This window comes from Zalophus californianus, chromosome 14 (assembly GCF_009762305.2).
Source record: "Zalophus californianus isolate mZalCal1 chromosome 14, mZalCal1.pri.v2, whole genome shotgun sequence".
Lineage (NCBI taxonomy): Eukaryota > Metazoa > Chordata > Mammalia > Carnivora > Otariidae > Zalophus > Zalophus californianus.
In genome coordinates, this window is record NC_045608.1 from 38,259,919 (window position 1) to 38,265,918 (window position 6,000).

Genomic DNA, 6,000 nt, shown 5'->3' on the forward strand with positions numbered 1-6,000 from the left:
TTTATGTGCTAATTGCCTTATGACTCCATTTTTCATAGACATAACTCAAAAGAAAATCATTTCACCTCTAGGAGTAAACAGCTTTGTCTGAAGCAGCTGCCCTTTCGGTGAAATACATAATTCCTTTTGGGTTAAATTGTTTTATCTCTTTTTCAAGATACATTTTTAACGGCCCATCGTAAGTCAGGTAGGCACTGTGCCGGGTGGAAAGGATGAAACTTTAAGTCACCATTCCCAGACCACAGGATCTTGCAGATCTTCTTGACACAGGCACACAACCAATAATTTCAATATAATGTAAGTATCGCGAGTATCATGATGTGGACCCTACAGCTGAATCTTGAGAAATGCAGAAAATGTCAGCCAGGTGCAAGAAGGTGGAAAAGGTGTGTCAAATAGTGGAATCAGCATGAGCAACCACATGGATGCAAAACACAATTCAGCAGGCTAGATTTTCATAAGACAACTTATACGTGACTTCTCCCTAGAATCCCCACAATTTCAGAGTGACATGTTTACTTTGAAAAAAAAAAAAAACATAAAACAACAAAAGCCCTATCCATCTATCTCCTTTTATAAGTAGTAGAAACATGTATTAAGATTAAAGTGATTTGGGCATTAAAATGCTCAAAATGTGTATTCTTTACCATTAGATACTTAATTATTCCCCATTTGGAGCTGATTCAATGAGCAAGAATTCTTTACCGAATTCTTGGACCTAAACTGTCTTCATGAGTAAGAATGATTTTTGCCGAATTATATACTGCTTTAAAATAACAGTTTAATTTAAATGTTCAAGTGCTGGAAACCATTTCTCTAGATGTGGTATAAAGGGCTAAAGCTGGGTGGGGAATCTACCACTTGTCAATGCTTTGTATGTTTCCGGCATGCTGGATAATATTGCATTGATCCATGTGCTGAGGATTGGAAACAGCATCACCTTGAGGATATTTTGGCAGGCTATAGGGCACTTTTACAGAATCTAGACATGATAAGTGAATGTATTTCTATGTCAATTTGCAACATCATTTATATAAGATCAAAAATAATTCATCTTTGTTAATAAAGCATCCCATTTGGATTTTTTTCTCACACCAATGTTCCTGGCAAAAGTGAAGATTATTTCAGGCCTAGTTGTCCTGTTGCAAATGTGTACAAGAGATATACAAGTATTCTTTATGGATTGGGACCAAAAAGACCATGCTTTCTAATTTCTAAACAGGCAATGATTTGGGGGTAGTTACTGAAACCAGATTCATCCAGAATAATGGTTTGGCACTATATAAGTGCAGCCTAATATTTCTTTACCCACAAAGCTGCCAACTAAAAGATAGATCCCCTGCCTCGAAAAATCTACTTTTCAATACAAATATTCTATTAAAGTAAAAAAATAGTATTCTTCTGTTTTTTGGAATTCCCCACATTTGTTTTCTCCAAAATCTTTTTAGTGCTTAAAACAGTGAAGGCAAAAATATAAAACTTGTTTATCCTTTTTTCTAATCTACAAAAGTGAGAATTGTTCAAAAGCACTTTCTGTTGCACATAAAGTTCAACAGATATTATCAATTGCAGTTTCATTGTCAGAGCCGCTAAATAAATTCTTCATAGAGATATATTTATGGGTAAGAGGCTTATAATTTGGAAATACTGATAGATAAAGTACTATGGTTAATACAGCATGGTAAATGATGTCAGGAAGCAAATTGAATTCTTGATAGAGCAAGAAAATTCAAAACACTAATTTGGTGACCTAACTGCTAATCCTTCTGCTTATATAACCACCCATCTCAATGTGTTTGGAGCACAAAATATTACCTCACTGCTTACACATTTGATTGTACAATTTCTTCCATTTGTATTCCTACTTTCATTTCAGTTTCATGCTTGAGGACATTTCTTGATTTATTAGTCTTCCTTACTTGGGATTAGTACTTCAGAAAAAAAAAAGAATGCATTTATAATAATAATAGCAGTAGTAATAATAAATAATAACAATGGGCTTAAAGGAGACCAAAAAGTAATTTGAGTACTTTACTAATAATATAGTAATTGTTTGCACCTAATTTTTTATATCTTCTCAAATAGAGAGTAAACTGGATCATATCTTCTTGAAACATGTGCTACCAAAGGCCAAACCACACTGAAAGTGCATGTTTGCAAACTCCTCTCTTCTTAAATCCCACAAATGTTGGACGCTAAAAAACTTTCTTTTATTTTTATGGTGTATTCTAAGTTGGGATACGGGAATGAATGTGTTCCAAGATTTCTTTAATACAAAGTGAATGAAAAGGAAATTTAATAACGCTATAATTGCTTTTAAAGAAAGATGCCAGTTTTGATGAAGTCGATGGCAATTAAACATAACACAAATAAATTGAACAGAGCATCTGGCTAGCCTCTAAGTATGAATCATCTCCAATGGAAGTACCAAATACTAGTAAAATAAATAAATAAAGTGATACGAAAAGAAAAAAGAAACAACAACGTATTTCAGGCATGATTAGAGCCATGAGTAAAAATAATCCAAGTTGATGTGTAGCAATTTCTAATGCAACATAATTTTAGAAAATTATTTAGTGATTGTATAAATGTGACATGCCTGGAAAATGTTAATTAAACTGGTTTGCACAATGGTTGAGATGTATAATTATTTAGCCATGCTTCCACAGTCATTTGCAAGGAAATTGTAAGCTCCAATTCTAAAAGGCTGTTGTGGATTGTAACCCCAGGAGCTGGTGGTTGAATGCAGAGCCTTTTCTAGCCACTGAGAATGAAGAGGTCCTAGAAGGGTCACAGGCCCACCTCATTCTTCTCTGATTTCAATTACACATGTTAAGAAGAACAACTTTAATGGCAATCCCCGTATCGTTTTAGCACACTTCATTCATGGAAGGGCAGCAATAAGATATTAGTTGGGTGTCAGAATGGATAATCCAGCCACTGGATCTTTTGATTCATAAGCACTCCGTAAAATCTTAAAGACAGGAAGGAGAGATTGTTGAGAAGATGAGCCAGAGAACCTCCAACTCTAGAACATTTTTACCGTACTGTCTTAAAACGGATATGAGTATCTGAGATTGATTTCTGGATCTTAGATCCAGAAATTTCTTAGATCTTAGAAATCTGGAATTACAGATTTGGGAAGCAGGCTGTTGAAACGAAAACTGGGACTGATCATGGAAGCATTAAGTGGAAGGGTACCTGGGATTTTGAGTTGCAAAAGTTACAGACTGAAGGAGATCTCCATGTGTGCGCGTGTCCATCAGTAAACGCGGGGCAGTATAAAGCGAAGTCATCCGTGCAACTCACTGCCTTACTTTGAGGTCTGTGAAAAATCACATGGTAGGAGAGCGCAGCACAGTAAGAAAACCCTGGCTTCAAGCAGATAATAGTTCTCTGACACAGACTGCAAACTTAAATAATCAACAAATACTCAAACTTGATTTCTTTGTCACAGAATTCTGTTATAGACCAGGCTCATATTTATACTAGCAAAGTAGATACATAAGACTCAGTGAACAATACTGTGGTTCGTTTTTATATTATATTTTGGTTTTCATACGGAATAGTTTACATTCTCATTATGCCCACTATCTTCAATATTATGAGCATAAGTGAGGACCCGGTTGCTTGAGAGTGCCGCGCCTTGCCAAGTGGTCTTCATAAGAGTAGAAAAAAATCCTGAATGTGAAGTGAACCAAACAAATGTCAATTGTACAGGCACTGGAATTGGTTTCAGACGAAATTTGCATACTTAAAATGGGAATAATTCATTGTACAACTATGTTGCTCAGTTTGTATACAGGATTTTTTTTTCAAGACTCTAATTAGAAAATTCAGATATGGTCAAAATAATTTTAAAAGAGTTTACATTTGTTCTGATGCCAACTGTGGGTATTTGTAAGGGCAGCTTTGCCGTGGAGAGTGTTCAAAGAACTCTTCTCAAAGGGTAACACCATAAACATTCATTTGTGGAGATATCATACACTTGAAGTGAACTAGATTCTCTCTACTTTAGACTTCATAGAACTAGACTAGGAATTTCTTCTTGAATTTCAAAGCAGAATATAGTCCTTGCTCACAAAACAAGCAAAATATAGCAATAACAATGCAAATTTTATCTCACTCTATTATGCCAAGGGAAGCTCACTTAAATAGTCTTTTTCACTCCAATTTTGGTTTTCCATAGACACAATAGAGGGCTCAAGGTTGGGCCTAACTAGCAAAAACATGTTGGGAATTTTACCACTGTTAAAGAGTGAATCAGTTAATTTAGATGAAGTACAACCTATTCTGTGTTATCGTTATTTGAACGCCTCCATTGATCATGGCCAAGTCTTCCTTGAACTGTGCACTGCAATGCCAGAGCTCTGGCGAGCAATTTCAAACCATTTTAAACACAACTCGGTGTTTAAAATATATCAAGACCCCATTTTCAGACTGTTTTGTGTAAAACCACTTTCTCATGCTTTTATCCCTAGATGACTCAAGATATCTTCAGGCTTTTTATGGTTAGCGGTCTAAAATTTTAGATTTCCCTGCATCTTGCTCCCCCTACTGTTTAGTAGAGGTATGTACTCCTTAAAGTAAAAATAAATGTCCTGTTCAAGGTACATGCTTTTTTCTATAAAATGAATGCCCTTCCTAGTCACCCTGTCCCCCTGGTTAAAATGTGAGATAATCCAGATAATCAATATTTCTATCCCCATTATTTCCACCAATAGCATAATCTCATTCTATTCTTTCTGAATTCTTTTATGTAGCTGGGCTCACATCCTAGATATGTGAACAAATGTCCATTGCAAGGCTCCCTGCCAATTTTTCTTGACCAGAGTACTAATGCTGTCCACGTCTTCCACCCCGTTCCTTTTATTTGTCCATTTATTTAGCAAACATTTATCATAAACCTTCCTAATTTTCAGACCTTGTATTTAACAATGAAGATAGTAAAAGGATATACTTCTTGACCTTGAAATATCATACTCTAGTGAAGGATACTGATATATTACAAAGGAATAATTTTTATGTGTGACAAGTGGAGAGGAATTTTATATATAGTAGCTAAGCACATGCACTTTCAGCTCTGAGCTAGCTCTAAACATTTTTTCACCTGCAAAATAGGATGATAATTGTACCTATCTCAGAAGGTTTGTATGAGGAGTAAATAACCTAAGGTATATAAGGCCCTGTGTCTAGGACATAGTAGATGCTCAACAAATGCCCACTGTTATTATTATTACTGGCCAATAATGGTACCATAATCATGAGCATTAGATTTCCTGGAAAAGGCACTTCTCTCAATCATGCACTACTCAGAAATGTCTTCATCTGGTTTGGTATAGAATTTTGAATCCTTCAGAATTCAGTCAGAAAGGAGGAGCACTATGAATTATGGAACAAGGGAATTAGTACAAAAAAAAATCAGTGTCCATCTGTCATCAACTTGGCATCCATATACACTCCTTTAGCCATACTTAACTTCCAAATAAAGACATAAGAAAATCATATTTCTACCCAACATGATACAACGATCTCTCACACAACTGAAAACACACTAATTCTCTCTAGAAAAAAAAGAAAAGAACATAAATTCAGTGTGTTCTTTGAGTGATGTTCATTTTTCTTATAAGTCACATCCAACCCTCTGCGATCCTGTAACTTAAATATTGAGGTATGCAAAGTTAACCACTGTCAAGCTATCTTAAGTTAGACAATGAAGAGCTGGAGTGAGGAAAAAGGGGGAAATGTGTTTATATTTCATATTCCCTTCACCTTCAGCAAGCACATTGGCTGGTTGTGATTCCCTTCCTGGTGGGTGACCCAAACCTTCATTCCTGAAAGTTCTGTGCCAGGAGCATTCCTGCCTATGTCAGGTTGTTGTCATTTTTCATTACAGGATATGAGAATTCAAACAGGCACCATCAGGATTTCCTGTGTTCCAGATAACCTTGTTGCTGGCATTGTGTAATAGCAAATTTCTCCTTGTCAGAATTAACAGCA